We start from the raw sequence: 14,414 nt of genomic DNA, 5'->3' as shown, positions 1-14,414 counted from the left end.
TGATATGCTATGTATGCATTTATGCATGCTCACAATGTTGTATTACTACAAAGCTGACCTAATAAACTAGTAAATACACGACTAGAGCCACATTTCTAAAAGGCTCCTACACATGTATGCTAATGAGACGCAAGTAAATCCAACCAGGTTTGCCTCTCAACTACGAACTAACAGTTGCATCAACACCCAAAATATATTGCTCCCTACAATGTCCCAGAGAGCCTGTCACTTCTTACAACTACTTGGAATTCCCTACAACCAGTGGCCGATTCAGAGGCGGATGCTCTGACAGAGCGCTCGCTCTGAATCAGGGCCGTCCCTGCTCCTTTTTGGAGCGGCATACAGTAGCTGTGGGTGACCACCTACAGCTATAGCGAGCGGCCAAAATGATGGTCGCGATGGTCAAGACCATTGCGACCCTCGGGCTTGCGATGAGACCCTGCGGTAGGGTCTCGCTGCCGCAAGACCTGGAGTGCTTTTGGCTCTATCAGAGCCAAAAGCACTCCCACTGACATCACTAGTGATGTCAGTGGGGCCGGCCCCAGACGGTAGGCGTTCCCATGGGAACGCCTCCGTCTGGGCAGCCACGCCCCTGGCACGCCCACCAAAGGGGGCGTGCTGTCAATCACCATTGACAGCACGCCCCCTTTGCTGCGAGACCCATAACGCATAACAACGGCTTGGCCGTCGTTATTCGGGTCTCGCGCATGTGCACGACGGAGCCGGCTCCCTCGTGCGCATTGCGCACTTGGGCAACATCGACCCGCTTGCGAGCGGGTCTGAATCAAGCCCAGTATTCGATTTGTCCCTTCTTATGCTGTAAATTACAAATTGTGTTTTTCTTGCTCTACCACTGCCTCTCTTACTTAATGAAAAATCATCTACAGTACAGAGAACAGCATATCCTGTACTCTAGAATCTCATGTCAATATTTGGCACACTAGCGAGGTTACAGCATGGGACATAGATCTTGAATTGATGCTTTAGAACTTCACCCTTCTAGGTTGACAAAAGCGTTTCATCACAAAAATCCTAGCAAACCATCTAGAGGTTTTCCCTAAAGGTCGTGAAGGGGTGTTGTAACTTACTCTAAAATAATAACAATAGTTATTTATATAGCACTTTTCTCACAACAGGACTCAAAGTGCTATATATTTGCATGTTAAAAAAATACAAGATGCAAAACACATATTAATAGCATATAGAAAAGAGAACTAAGTATCTGTGTTGTATTTTCGTTTTTTTTTAAGTTAGCGGGTAATTAGTGAAATGATTGAGTAAACAGGTAAGTCTTGAGTCTGTCTCTGATGGTTTCTAAAGTGGTGGCTTCTTCAAACTTTGAGAGGAAGCGAGTTCCAGAGAGTCAGAATCCCAAACCTTAAAACTCTACTCTCAAATGAATTAAGGGAGTCTAGGTACTGCTAATAGTCCTCATCTAAACTGGATTTCCAGCATGCTTTGTCGCTAGGTTTTGGTGGAGTGTTTCAGGTACACATGAAACCCATACATGATAACGTCCTGTATTTGTTGCTACAACTATTTAGTATCTAGCATATTCTCATTCGTGCCTACACTTGAATTCCTCCTATTTAAGGCACCAGTTTTTCTTGCCTGAGGAAGGTATTCATTCTAAGCACTTGCTGTGACCATGCCATTGGTTGTTGTTATGTTGTTGCTGACCTACCTGACCACTCTTTTCTCCAACCCTAGTGACCTGACTGAGCCACTCATTTTCAACTGTTATCTCAGTTTGTGACCTCAATTATAATCCATTATCTAGTACGTGATCTTGGCTATTCTGCTGCCTGGTTCCAATTATTGGATCTTCAGAAAGGACAAGGGGCCTGATTCAGAGCTGAACGCTCTGACCAGAGCGCTCGCTCTGAATCAGGGCCCTCCTACCTGTTTCTGGAGCGTCCTCATGGACGCTCGCATAGCTGTGGGTTACCAGTCAGTGGGGCCGGACTCAGACGGTAAGCGTTCCCATGGGAACGCCTCCGTCTGGCAGCCACGCCCCCGGCACGCCCACCAAAGGGGGCGTGCTGTCTCTCACCATCGACAGCACGCCCCCTTTGGTGCGAGACCCCGAGCGACGTATTTCTCGTCGCTCGCCGGGTCTCGCGCATGCGCACGACGGAGCTCCCTCTGTCATGCGCATGCCCCAAACATCGACCCGCTTGTGAGCGAACTTCCCTCACGAGCGGGTCTGAATGACCACCAAGGTTCCGGTGAAGCTCTGTTAGGTTAGTCACCAATGTGCCTAGCAGCTTCTGTTTAAATGGAACGGTATATTCTGAAAATGAGCCCTTAATGTTGATCAGGGTTGATTTTTGAGTGGTGGTTACAGGGGTGTGTGGTGGTAGCAGGGTTGAGAACACAGCACAAAATTATGAAAGTGACCAAAATACCAGTGACAGTTTTATTAGTAATTTCTTGCAAAGAGAACAAATACTTTTCATAAAAGAGATCCATCCCTGATTCTGAGAACTTTGAGCCTGATTCAGACCCGCTCGCTAAGTTGTGCTTGCACGCAGCCGTCAGCAGCCAAAGTATGCAAATCCCGTGATCGCTAGCAAGACATTAGTACGCCCACTATATCTTGCCATGCGATCGCAGTATGTATTTAGACGCCCACCAGCCTGTCATAAGACGCCCACTTTCCCTAAGTAACATATGTCATCTCCAGGAAGTGTTTGAAACAATTGGTAACATCAAGTAACATCGGACCCATATGCAGCACTTGAGGCTGACCATACCCTACCGCAAGCACTGCGAGTGCTACAGTGTGTAATTTAGCCATGCGACATGTATGCTGACGCAGCATCTTACTTATGCACGCCCCTGAAATGGCGTTCAGATGTGCGGACACAGCATAAGATATATTGTACGATATATCGCTCGAACGGGGATCGGAGCGATATATATCATGCAAATCATATAGTGTGAACGTCTGTACGTGCACGCCGGTTGTTCATCGCATTTTTCTAACTGCTGTGCTACACAGCAGATGGACGATACAATGAACAACACCATGCTGCTAAATGTAGTATGTAACGATATATTGCGCAGCCGTACACCGGATTGGGTAGTGTGTACGACGCTCACGATATGTTACATTGCATCATTCCGTCGCTGGGTATTATATAGTGTGTCTCCAATTTTAATGTATCTATGTATGTACAAACGTTCTAAGGGCAATTAATCTTGTGGTGGGGGCAGCTGTGGGTATATGAGGTAACCACCCTCAATTCACATGTTGATCTTTAATTTTGACAATACCTCAGCGCTCAACCTGTATATGATATAGTAATATGAATAAATTGATATGGCTCAGTGTGTTTCTTTAAAATCGTTTAATTGTCAATTAATGTTAACACCGTCAAAAGTTGATATATGCTGATAACAGGTAACCTCCAATATTTAGTAAATTACTATTAACAGATTAGATATCATTTTGTAAAAAAATCACAAGTATATATATATATATATATATATATATATGAGATACAGGTCAATAAGTCAATTATTAACAAGCAATGAATAGATTTGTATTTAGAAAATGGATCAAATTAGCTAATTAATTACAGAAACATTTATAAATTGATGCTTAAGTGCTGTGAAACCGCCAGCTGGCACTAAGCTGATATAGGACGTCCACATATAACATCACAGTACATATAGATCACAAACTGACATGGGGATGGGTGGGTGTGTGGTATTGTGTAATTTAGAGAAATACTATGGTGCTATGTGTAGGTGCTGGGGGTAGTGGGATAGGGGGGGAGAGGTATGGTTAATGTCCCGATGGTGTCCAATATGCTTTGTCCAAATATGTCCTGCACAGGGAACCCGGGATGCTTGCTGCTGGTTTAGTGGTATGCTGCTTGATGGAATAATGTTTTGGCCGCTAGGGTCCGTCCGCTACCTGCCCCGTGGGTGACTTACCCTTCCTGGGCTGCTTCGTCGGCCACGTGGTCCGGGATCCCACTGGAATGCCTGGCTGTCAGTGTGCTAGTACTGCACCTGCGGCTTGGTCGGGCCGTGGCTTGGGTGTTAAGCTGGCCACACATCTAAAGATTATCTGTCCAACCAGCCAACTAGTTGATTGGTTGGAATGAAAATCTGGTAAGGTATACAATCAGCAATTTGCTCCCAAACACTGGAAAATAGACCAAAATTGTTGTTTGAACAAATAGTTTAGATCAAACATTTAACAAACTTGTCTGAACGACCATTTTCATCTGTTTTCTGGCATTTAGGAGCAAATTGCTGATCATCAGTTACTCCAATACGTTACCAGATTTTCATTCCAACCAATCGACAAGTTGGCTGGTTGGATGTGAGTTGGTCTAGTGTGTGGCCAGCTTTAGTGTGTCAACACGATGACCACGTGGCCGACGAAGCAGACTTTCACCGCAATAACCATCCGGAGGAACGCGCCGCATAGAGAGATACCGGCGTCTCATCAAGCCAGGAAGGGAAGCTTCACCCACGGGGCTTCAGAGGCTGAACTCCAGCGGTGACCATCTCGTTCCACAACGCATAGAGACCGGAGTCTCTGCAGCCCAGTTAGGGTAAGTCACCCACGAGGCAGGTAGCGGCCGGACCCCAGCGGCCAAAACATTATTCCATCAAGCAGCATACCACTATTCCAGCAGCAAGCATCCTGGGTTCCCTGTGCAGGACATAGTTGGACAAAGCATATTTGACACCATCGGGACATTAACCATACCCCTCCCCCCATTTCCCACTACCCCCAGCACCTACACATAGCACCACAGTATTTGTCTAAACCACACATTCCCACACACCCACCCATCCCCATGTCAGTTTGTGATCTATATGTACTGTGATGTTATATGTGGACGTCCTATATCAGCTTAGTGCCAGCTGGCGGTTTCACAGCACTTAAGCATCAATTTATACATGTTTCTGTAATTAATTAGCTAATTTGATCCATTTTCTAAATACAAAACTATTCATTCATTGTTAATAATTGGCTTATTCACCTGTATCTCATATATATATATATATATATATATATATATATATATATAAAATTATATACTTGTGATTTTTTACAAAATTATTACAAAATTATATCTAATCTGTTAATAGTAATTTAGAAAATATTGGAGGTTACCTGTTATCAGCATATATCAACTTTTGACGGTGTTAACATTAATTGACAATTAAACGATTTTAAAGAAACACACAGACCCTTAGCAATTTATTCATATTACTATATCACATACAGGTTGAGCACTGAGGTATTATTATCAAAATTGTATAGTGTGTACCCAGCTTAAGGGACGATTTAATCACAGCATTAGTGTTACAGGGCCTGATTCACTGCCGATCACAACTGGGATTGCAATAGCGATTACGCACATAGGCCCTGATTCAGACCCACTCGCAAGTGGCCGTTCGTACGTTCGGCGTACGTAAAAAAATATTTAAATTCAAGCACTCGCTCGTATTTTCGTACGCAGCTAAAAATCCGCCCCAAACTCAGGCGACCCCTCCTCTAACTAACGAGCGTGCCAAATAGCGAGCGTACATCCCCGAAATGGCTTGAAGGGAACGCACGCACAAGTATAAACCGGAAGTGGGACTGTCAGATTCCGATTACCTGCTCGTTTTTTCTGCCTACCTCCCTCAATCGTATCATGGCAATCAATGTATCAGTTAGCTTAATTGGTTTTTTTTTCAACACAATGCCATAAACTTTAATCTTGTCCGTGTTTGTGTTTACCCGCAGAATACGTACGGCTTAAACATTCGCTTTTATTGTTCAAAAGACATGTTAGCCCCAATTAAACAATTGTTCTATTTGTTTTGATCCCCGCAAATTTTCTGTGGTTCATTTCTTTATTTTAATTTGCTTACGCATGTCACTGTATCAAGCCTATCATAACTCTCAAGAGATTTGTGGCCCTGTCGAACACATGACTCATACACTAACCAATAGAATTTGTCCTGTTAATTTCCCAAATACATTAGCCAATCAAATTTTTTTTTGGTGCTTTATTAAAAATAATTTTCTAAAAATACACCATTGCCATCATGAGATCCGCCGCATTCACCAGGCGCGAACTGCTGGTGCTCACGGAGGTGTTGGACAGGAGGATCACCAGTCAGCCTCCACCCATCTCAAATAGCAGAAAGCGTTCCGCATATGCGGAGGTACGTCGCCGCCTGCGCTCCTTCGGCTCAAGCCGACATATTGGCCAGCTGGAGCGCAGGTGGTCGGACCTGCACCGGCGTACGCCCCGCTTGCTGGCATGCTTTCGCATGCAGATCGAGGTAAGTAAGTTTTATGGACTGTGGTTTGCAAGTTTATCTTGTGGGCCCTAACTGTGTGTGCATGTTTTCATGTCTGTCCTATTTATTCATTGTACTCATATCTGCATGTGCATGTTTTCATGTCTGTCCTATTTATTCATTGTAGTCATATCTGCATGTGCATGTTTTCATGTCTGTCCTATTTAGTCATTATAGTCATATCTGCATGTGCATGTTTTCATGTCTGTCCTATTTATTCATTGTAGTCATATCTGCATGTGCATGTTTTCATGGCTGTCCTATTTATTCATTGTAGTCATATCTGCATGTGCATGTTTTCATGTCTGTCCTATTTAGTCATTGTACTCATATCTGCATGTGCATGATTTTTTTTTTTTTTTGTATTTGGATTCCTGTTGAAACTAACCACAATATTTTTTACATCTTTTAGGGGCACAGCAAAGACTACGGCGTCATCGGCAGACAAGACGCCGGTCCCGGCCCCTCTCTCCAACCCCCAATTCCTCAATTACACCCTCCTCCCCAGACCCTGTGGCCGAGATTTCGGGTCTACTTCCCCTCCAGCCCAATTCCCCCTCTCCTCCAACCGCCCCTCCTCCAAATACCCCCTCCCAGGATTCTGCCCACACCCTGCCCCTAGGTTTGGGGAATGTAGCCACCTCCGAGGTGGTCGAGGGAGTGGCTTCTCGCTCTGGCGTTTTGCAGAACGGTATGTTTTTTGTTTTTTTGGGGGGGCACCACAAACTGTTTGTATGTAATCATGTGTCGTCCCCATTTTTGTGGGCTTTCTGTCGCCTTTGGGAATTTTTGGGGGTTGTCTTTACCTGTTCCTGCTGATTTCACCATACACATATCACACCTGTGTGCATTTTTTTTGGGCCCTTGTATTTTTGGCCTACAACATTTTGGGGTTCTGGGTTTTATCCGTGTAATGTTTTTTTTTGGCAGTAGCTTGTACGTTTTGTTTTGCTTGTTTTGTGTTGTTTTTGAATGTTGCTTCATTATTGATGTATTAATCCCCAAACTTTTGTCACCCACAGAGGAACAGAGGCGTCGGGCAGAAATCTGTCAGTGTGTGGCCCGTATGCGGGAGCAAGTCGCCGGGCTGCTGCAGGGCCTTGACCATCTGGCGGGCCTCCTTAGGAATTAGTTTTTTTTTTTTTTTTTTAAATTGTTTACAAATAAATCAGTTTTAATTCACGCTCTGTCTCATGCGTTTTTAGTAAATCCAAGATTCTTTACACTGATATAAGTAGACTCTTCAAGCAAGGATTGCCAATTAATCTCACTACAGATTGTGTGTTGTATTTTGAAGGCAAACAGGCACAAGAAACACCTACCAGTACCAATGTCATTTTCCTTTTTTGGGGTGGACAACATGATAGTTTACAACATTTTACAGGTTCCTATTTGGTGGGCAATCTGCTTAGGCCGATCTTACGAAGCCAACTGATTGTACAGAATACCTTGGTGTGTTGGTTAGTACCCCGAAAACATATTACATTTTAGCTCCACTTGCTTCATTACTGGGTTACCCCTTAGGTAAATTTAACGTGTGTGAGTTTGGTTACACTTGCTTCTAACGTGCCAAAAATGGAAACAAATTACACTCTCCAAATATTTATTCACAACAGAAATCAAAAAACAAAGTGGTCACTCAAAAACAAAACACACAGTGATAATCAGAAATACACCACATACCAAAAACAGGAAACAAACACACAACAAATCAAGAACTGGTTGACGAAGGTCCATGCCCACATGATTTCAAAAATATGGCGTTGCAATATGGGTGTCATAATATATTCCAGAAGTTTCCACATAAAGGTTTTTGAAGGGTAGCAGGAAGTAGTCATCGTGGGAGTGCCAAAGATTATGCAAACAAACAGAAGATGGGGCAAAATTAATATAAAAAAAGATGAACGCAAACAAACCGTAACACATTGGGTATAAACACTGTTGTTTGGTCAATAATTACCTAAAATATCGGGCCACCACATCATCGCGTATGGCCCCCCCACATACTGACCTCCGACCAACCTCGGGGAGGCCATCCTCAGGTAAGGCATCCTCTGGCTGCATTGGGACACCACTCCTTATGGCGATGTTGTGAAATATCCCACACAGGACCACAATTTTCGAAACCATATCCGGCAAATACATGAGCTCGCCACCAGAGCGGTGGAGGCATCTGAATCGGCCTTTTAAAAGGCCGATACAGCGCTCCACCACTTGCCTGGTGGCTGTAAGTGCGGTATTAAACTCACTTTGTGGGCCTGGTGTGGGAGCCAAATAAGGAGTGAGCAGCCAGGGCATGCAAGGGTAGCCACTGTCTCCTGTGAAAAAGAATAGACAACATCAGGATCACTGTGTATCAAGCTTAACATTGTTATGTACTAAAGGTCTCCACTTACCCAGAAGCCACGCATCACCAGCTTGTAGGTTGGTTAATTTGTGCCATATCCCTGATTGCCAGATGACGAAGGAGTCATGTGCACTTCCTGGTAATTTTGCATTCAGGGACAGGATCTGGAGGGAGGCATCACATACCACCATTACATTCAGGGAGTGATAGTGTTTACGGTTGCGAAATATGGCCTCCAGCCGTGCTGGAGGCTGAAGTGGTATGTGAGTACCATCCACAACCCCTATGATGTGTGGGAAGCCAGCTATTTGGTAAAAATTGGCCTTGGCCACACTAAGGGCACCCATATCCAAAGGCATTTTAATAAAATGATGGAGGTGCTTGAAAAGTGCCTCCATCACTGCCCTCAGGATCCTGGAAAAGGAGGATTGTGAGATGCCTGCCACTATTCCCACCGTTGTTTGAAACGATTCTGAGGCACAGAAATGTAACACCGCCATAAATTGCGTAAGTGGTGGTATTGCTGTTGGACTGTTAATTTGCAGCTCAAGATCACTCTCTATTAATGAGAGAGTGTCTATGATGATTTTGGGAGGAAGACGGTAGCGTCTTAAAACCTCATCATCGGGCATTCCAAAAAGGGTGACACGTGTTCGAAATATCTGGGGCCTTGCACGCCTACGATGCCTACGCCTGGGACGAGATTGAGGTTGGTCGGCTTCCGGGAGCATGGCCAGAACAATCCGCCCCAGATCAACCTGAAATGGCAAGATTTGAATGTAAGGCTTTGGACCCACCCCAAAGGAAAATTAAAACAACTTAGCTTGATGATACCATCCATTGCTGCTTACATGCCGGGGTATTGTCATGATACGTCCAAACTGAAAATATTCCCAATATTAATTTTAAAAAGTTTAGTCTGTGCATTTATGTTTCTAAATTTGGTGCAAGACAAAACATAAAATAGGCGAAACACACATTTGGGCAACGAGCAAAACGACATTGCACACAGTACGTCAAATTGGGGTCAAATGTCAGCCAAAAATGCTAAAGGGAAACCACAAACAATTTAACAGGATGAATAAGCATTTAAAAATGCGCTAATTAGTTCGCAAATACAAGTCACTCTACAAACAGAGAAAAATGCGCTAATTAGTTCGCAAATACAAGTCACTCTACAAACAGAGAAAAATGCGCTAATTAGTTCGGAAATACAAGTCACTATACAAACAGGAAAAATGCGCTAATTAGTTCGCAAATACAAGTTAAAAAATGGACTTACCAAGAGCAAATATATAAGATTCCCAAACAAAAGGTCTTTGGGGCCGAAAGAAAAAAAAACCTAAAATAGATGAAATTATGGTTAAAAAAATTAAGAACAATAACAAACAGAAGGAGACACCAATTGAACCAAAGTTAGACTTCACAAAACTTACCAAATCAAGAAACGAGGCCAAAAAAATATCCAAAAAAAAAGCGACCGGAAAAAAAAAACGCAACTCTAGCAAACAAAATAAACTCCAAACGCCAACTCCTTAATCCGCAAACAAGAAACTCCAACCAAGGTAACCTCCAACAATCCAAAAACGCCACCTCGACTCGAGACACACCAAGCCATAAATAGTGTTTCGTTTCCCGCAAAAATTAAGGAGGGATCATAGGAACGCACAATCAATGATGCGGCCGCAAAATAAGGACGCATGTATAAATACGTCACGAAACAACATTTAAATTCTGGTGTATTTCTTGTTTGGAGCACAGACATGGTTACAGACCAGGGAAACAATGGACAAGAGTCAGGCGGTAAGTCTTTCATGCATTTTGACTCAATGATTAATTTGAAACATAATATTGGGCAAGTTGTGAAGTTGAGAAATCTGCATATTTACACAAATAGGTGAGGAGGATGACATGGAAGAGGCTGCTGGGCCCAGTATTCCGGCCAAAGCTGCCTAAAAGAAAAGGCAGCCACATTTCACAAGAAAGGAGATGGAGGTTTTGATTCAGAAGTGTGTGGACATCCTGCCACAGGCAGACAGGAATATGAGTACAAGCCAGAAGTGGAGAATGTGGGAAGAGGTAGTCGTTGCTGTCAATAGGGTGGGTGATTATGTCCGTCTAGCCCGGGATGTCAAACGGCGGTAAGTAAACACTTGCCCCCCCTAGAAACAAACCCCATTTTAAACAAAAGGATAATGGTTCCATTTTTATCCAACAGATGGGGCGACTTCAAATATCGCCTAAAGCAAAAACTGGCGGACAGGGCTAGGCATGCAAGGGGGACAGGTGGGGGTCCCACCCCTGTGTCATTGGAGTTGACGGATTTAGAAGAGCTGGCACAGGGGTGTGTGCAGCCTGTGGAGGTGTTTGGCGTGTCCAACATGGATACGGACATGCCAGACTTTGCGGCTCCTCATGTCCCAGGTAAATCTTGTGATGTCACCAACTCTGAAATGTTATTGTGCCAATATGTAGATTCTAATGTGAGTCTTTTCTCATTTTTCCAAACAGAGACACAGGCGGATGAGTCTGCTCCAGAGGGGAGCCTTGGCCGCAGAATTTCTGCTGGCTCTGCAGGGGAGGAACCAGTACATCCGGCAGAGGACCCTGCTGAAGCCAGTCCAGGGCAATCCCCCTCGCAGGCAGTGGCCCTCCTCACAGAACTCAATTTCAAATCGGATTCCCATACGGAGATTCTGCAGAGGATGGACGCCAGTCTAATACGGGTGGCTGAGGCCCTGGAGCAAAATGCTGCGGCCAACGTGACCATTGGTCAGGCCCTGGCGGAAAATACCAGGGCCAACATCCGCATCGCCAATGCCCTGGAGCAGCTCGTTCGCCAGCACATGGTGGAGCCGACCTCCCTTCCTGCCGGAACATCAGGATCCTCCACCTCTGGCACAACATCAGCCAATCCTCCAAATGTGCCTAGCCCTGTGCCTAGTCCAGAGGCCACAACATCTGCCTCTGGACAGGCCAGCCCGATGACATCCCGGACCCGGTCTGGCGCCCTCCCTCCCCCAGCCAAACGGGTGAAAAAACGGTGACAGCAATGGCGACTTTTCCCACACTCCTTCTGTGCTTGGCTCATATTCCTTTCTGGTCAAAACTTCCCTCTCCTTTCTTGTGAATTGTTTTTAATTTTGTGTTCTACATTTCATAAATCTTTTATGTTGGCCCAATTATTGTAACTTTGGGAATGAACCCTGCAAAAAATCTTTGCCACAAATCGGTTATTTATTTTAGTTTTTGTTTGAGCAATAAAAAAAAATTAAAAAACTGACATTGTATTCTTACATTATTGTCAAAATGGATTACATTTAATCCTGGGCCAAAAGGCAAAAACTGGCAAAAACCACATTTTACATGCCCAAAAAAAAAAGGCCTCTTTAAGGAACGTTTAAAATTTAAAATAACGATGCAAATTCAACAGGCCAAAAGAAAAAGGTAAAAACAAAAAAACATGATGACATTATTGTTACAATAGGCCCTAACCAACAAATTGAGCCCAAAAGAAACACCCACAAATGTACGTAAATTGATTGTGTAATCATCACATTAGCAGCTATGATTTCCACCTGCGTACGCTTTTGTGCTAACCCAAAAAACTGCTTTCAAAACACATACCAAGCCGGTTTTCAATCCAACACTAATTGCTGTTCTGACCTCCCGCGATTAATCGCTGCAACATCGTGGAGTGCCGGGATGGAGGAGAAGGCCATCGCCAATGTGGTCGACTAATCCAGACCCTAAGCTGTGCGAGCATTTTGAAGGGAAAGAGGATCATCCAGTGACGTACGAGTCGGTCCGTACACATTTTACGCTCGCATCTGCTAATGTATGTACGCCCCAAAAACGCCTCGCCACGCCTGCGTTTTTCCATCTCCACCCCCGTCAACACCCAAAAACGCCCTGTTCTGTCAATCACATTTGACATGTCACTTCCTGTACGCTATTTGACGAACGAGACAAAAAAAGCTCGCAATCTGCCGTACGCACATGCGCAGTGTTACACCGACGCATGCGCGGTTAGTCAACATCGGAACGCAACGAGCGTACTGCTGTTTGCGTACGGCTCTGAATGAGGGCCATAGTTCAGCTGCGACAGTATGCTAATCCATTGCGATTGCTATGCCGCCACAGCACAACATAAGGACGCCCACTTTACCTCACACACATCCGTAATGTTTAGCAAGACTGCAAAACCATCGGTAACATTGAGTACCATCGCAGCCTCATGCACACCTGCACAAGGTCTGACTTTACGCAGAAATTGCTAACTTCATAGCATGCTATGAGGCCTCAGGCTGCGTAGGGCATTGCAGTGGATAATTTATGCACGCCCCTTCAACAGCGTTGAAATGCACTGGTACGTCTGCGTTTCTCCGATCACCACCCACAAACGGCACTTCCTGTCAATCACTCTGCGATGGGTCTGCGTAGTCACTGCGTTCGCGGTCCCGATGGCAGTGGCCGGCTTGCACACTCCAATACATATGCAGAACGCAACAATCGGCTGATTGTGTGCATAATCACAGTTGCGATCGGTAGTGAATCAGGCCCACAGACACATCTTACCTTTTGTTACAACTCAGGTCATTTATACTATTCTCCAGCACTAGAGATACTTCTATTTTTTGCTCAGTTCCATTTATGGGGGTCGGCTGGGAAACACCCTCTCTCCTTAGGCTGCAGAGGTAAGGGTACCCTATCTGGTGCCACCCATACATTCCTATTTTCTCATAATTTTTACTCTTATTCTTCTTATCTGTTTTAATTAACAAGAATTATTTGCTAGGGACCCACAAAGTACAGGACTGGATATAAATTATATTTCTGATACTAAATGAACAGCCATATGAGATGGATAAGGCTCTGACAATGAATAAGAGCTGTAAATCACAATAGCAGTACAATTTTTGTTACAGATATAAACATAGTCATCCATAAAACATATAATACGACTATGCATGATGCAACATAATCTACGAAGCAAATATGTATGCAAAAAAGGAATCATGTTCTTGCACAATTAGTGGTAGCGTGTTTTTTTTGTTGTATATTTGTGTATTGTCAGCTGCAATTATATCATTAAATACAAAAGAGAATGAATGAACACTTTCTAATGCCTTGATTTTAACCATATATCTAAAAGGGGTTTTAAACCACGAGAATTAGTTTGTTGGCTTCTGTGTGCCTCATTTTCCTATATGTTGAATTACTGATTAATTTGTCAAATCATGGGGAGAGTTAAAATCAGCTTCTGTCATAAACAGGCTGTGCTAGAAAAATGACAATTAGAAGCTGATTGGTTGGTACTTTATCTCTCTCCACGATATGATAAATACCCACACTCTACTGTACAGCAGTGTATATACAGTATCTATATATTTGCATAATGCTGTGGTGTGCATTTTGACAGTCTAGAAATCAAAACAGTAGGAAATGGGGCAGCTCCCTTCGACCACTGTCAATTATATTTCATATATACACACACTAAATATGCAGTGTATGTGTCCTTACATATTATAGTCTAACCCAGTCTCTGTAGACAACACACTTGGGGGTGATTCAGCAGTGGACGGCATTGGAAAGCCGCACACAAGCTGCTTTGCAATTCCGTCCTGCTAAAATTCAAATGCGACAAGAGGCGTCTGAAGTGAAGAGATCTCTCCTGTCAGTATCTGCGATCCCAGCGCTGCGACCGAGGTAGCTGCCTAGGATCACCATTGGTCATGATAGT

The 14,414-nt window shown here is 44.0% G+C and overlaps 1 protein-coding gene across 2 annotated transcripts in view; it reads right to left on the bottom strand.

The window, feature by feature from the left end:
• BDH1 (3-hydroxybutyrate dehydrogenase 1) overlaps window positions 1-14,414 on the bottom strand; it is a 61,506-nt gene that overhangs the window by 18,511 nt on the left and 28,581 nt on the right. The window lies entirely within an intron of this gene.

The sequence above is a fragment of the Taudactylus pleione genome, unplaced genomic scaffold (assembly GCF_031769625.1).
Source record: "Taudactylus pleione unplaced genomic scaffold, aTauple2 ptg000372l, whole genome shotgun sequence".
NCBI classification, from domain to species: domain Eukaryota; kingdom Metazoa; phylum Chordata; class Amphibia; order Anura; family Myobatrachidae; genus Taudactylus; species Taudactylus pleione.
Note: the sequence above shows the minus strand (reverse complement) of the source record. Positions and strands in the feature narration are given on the sequence as shown.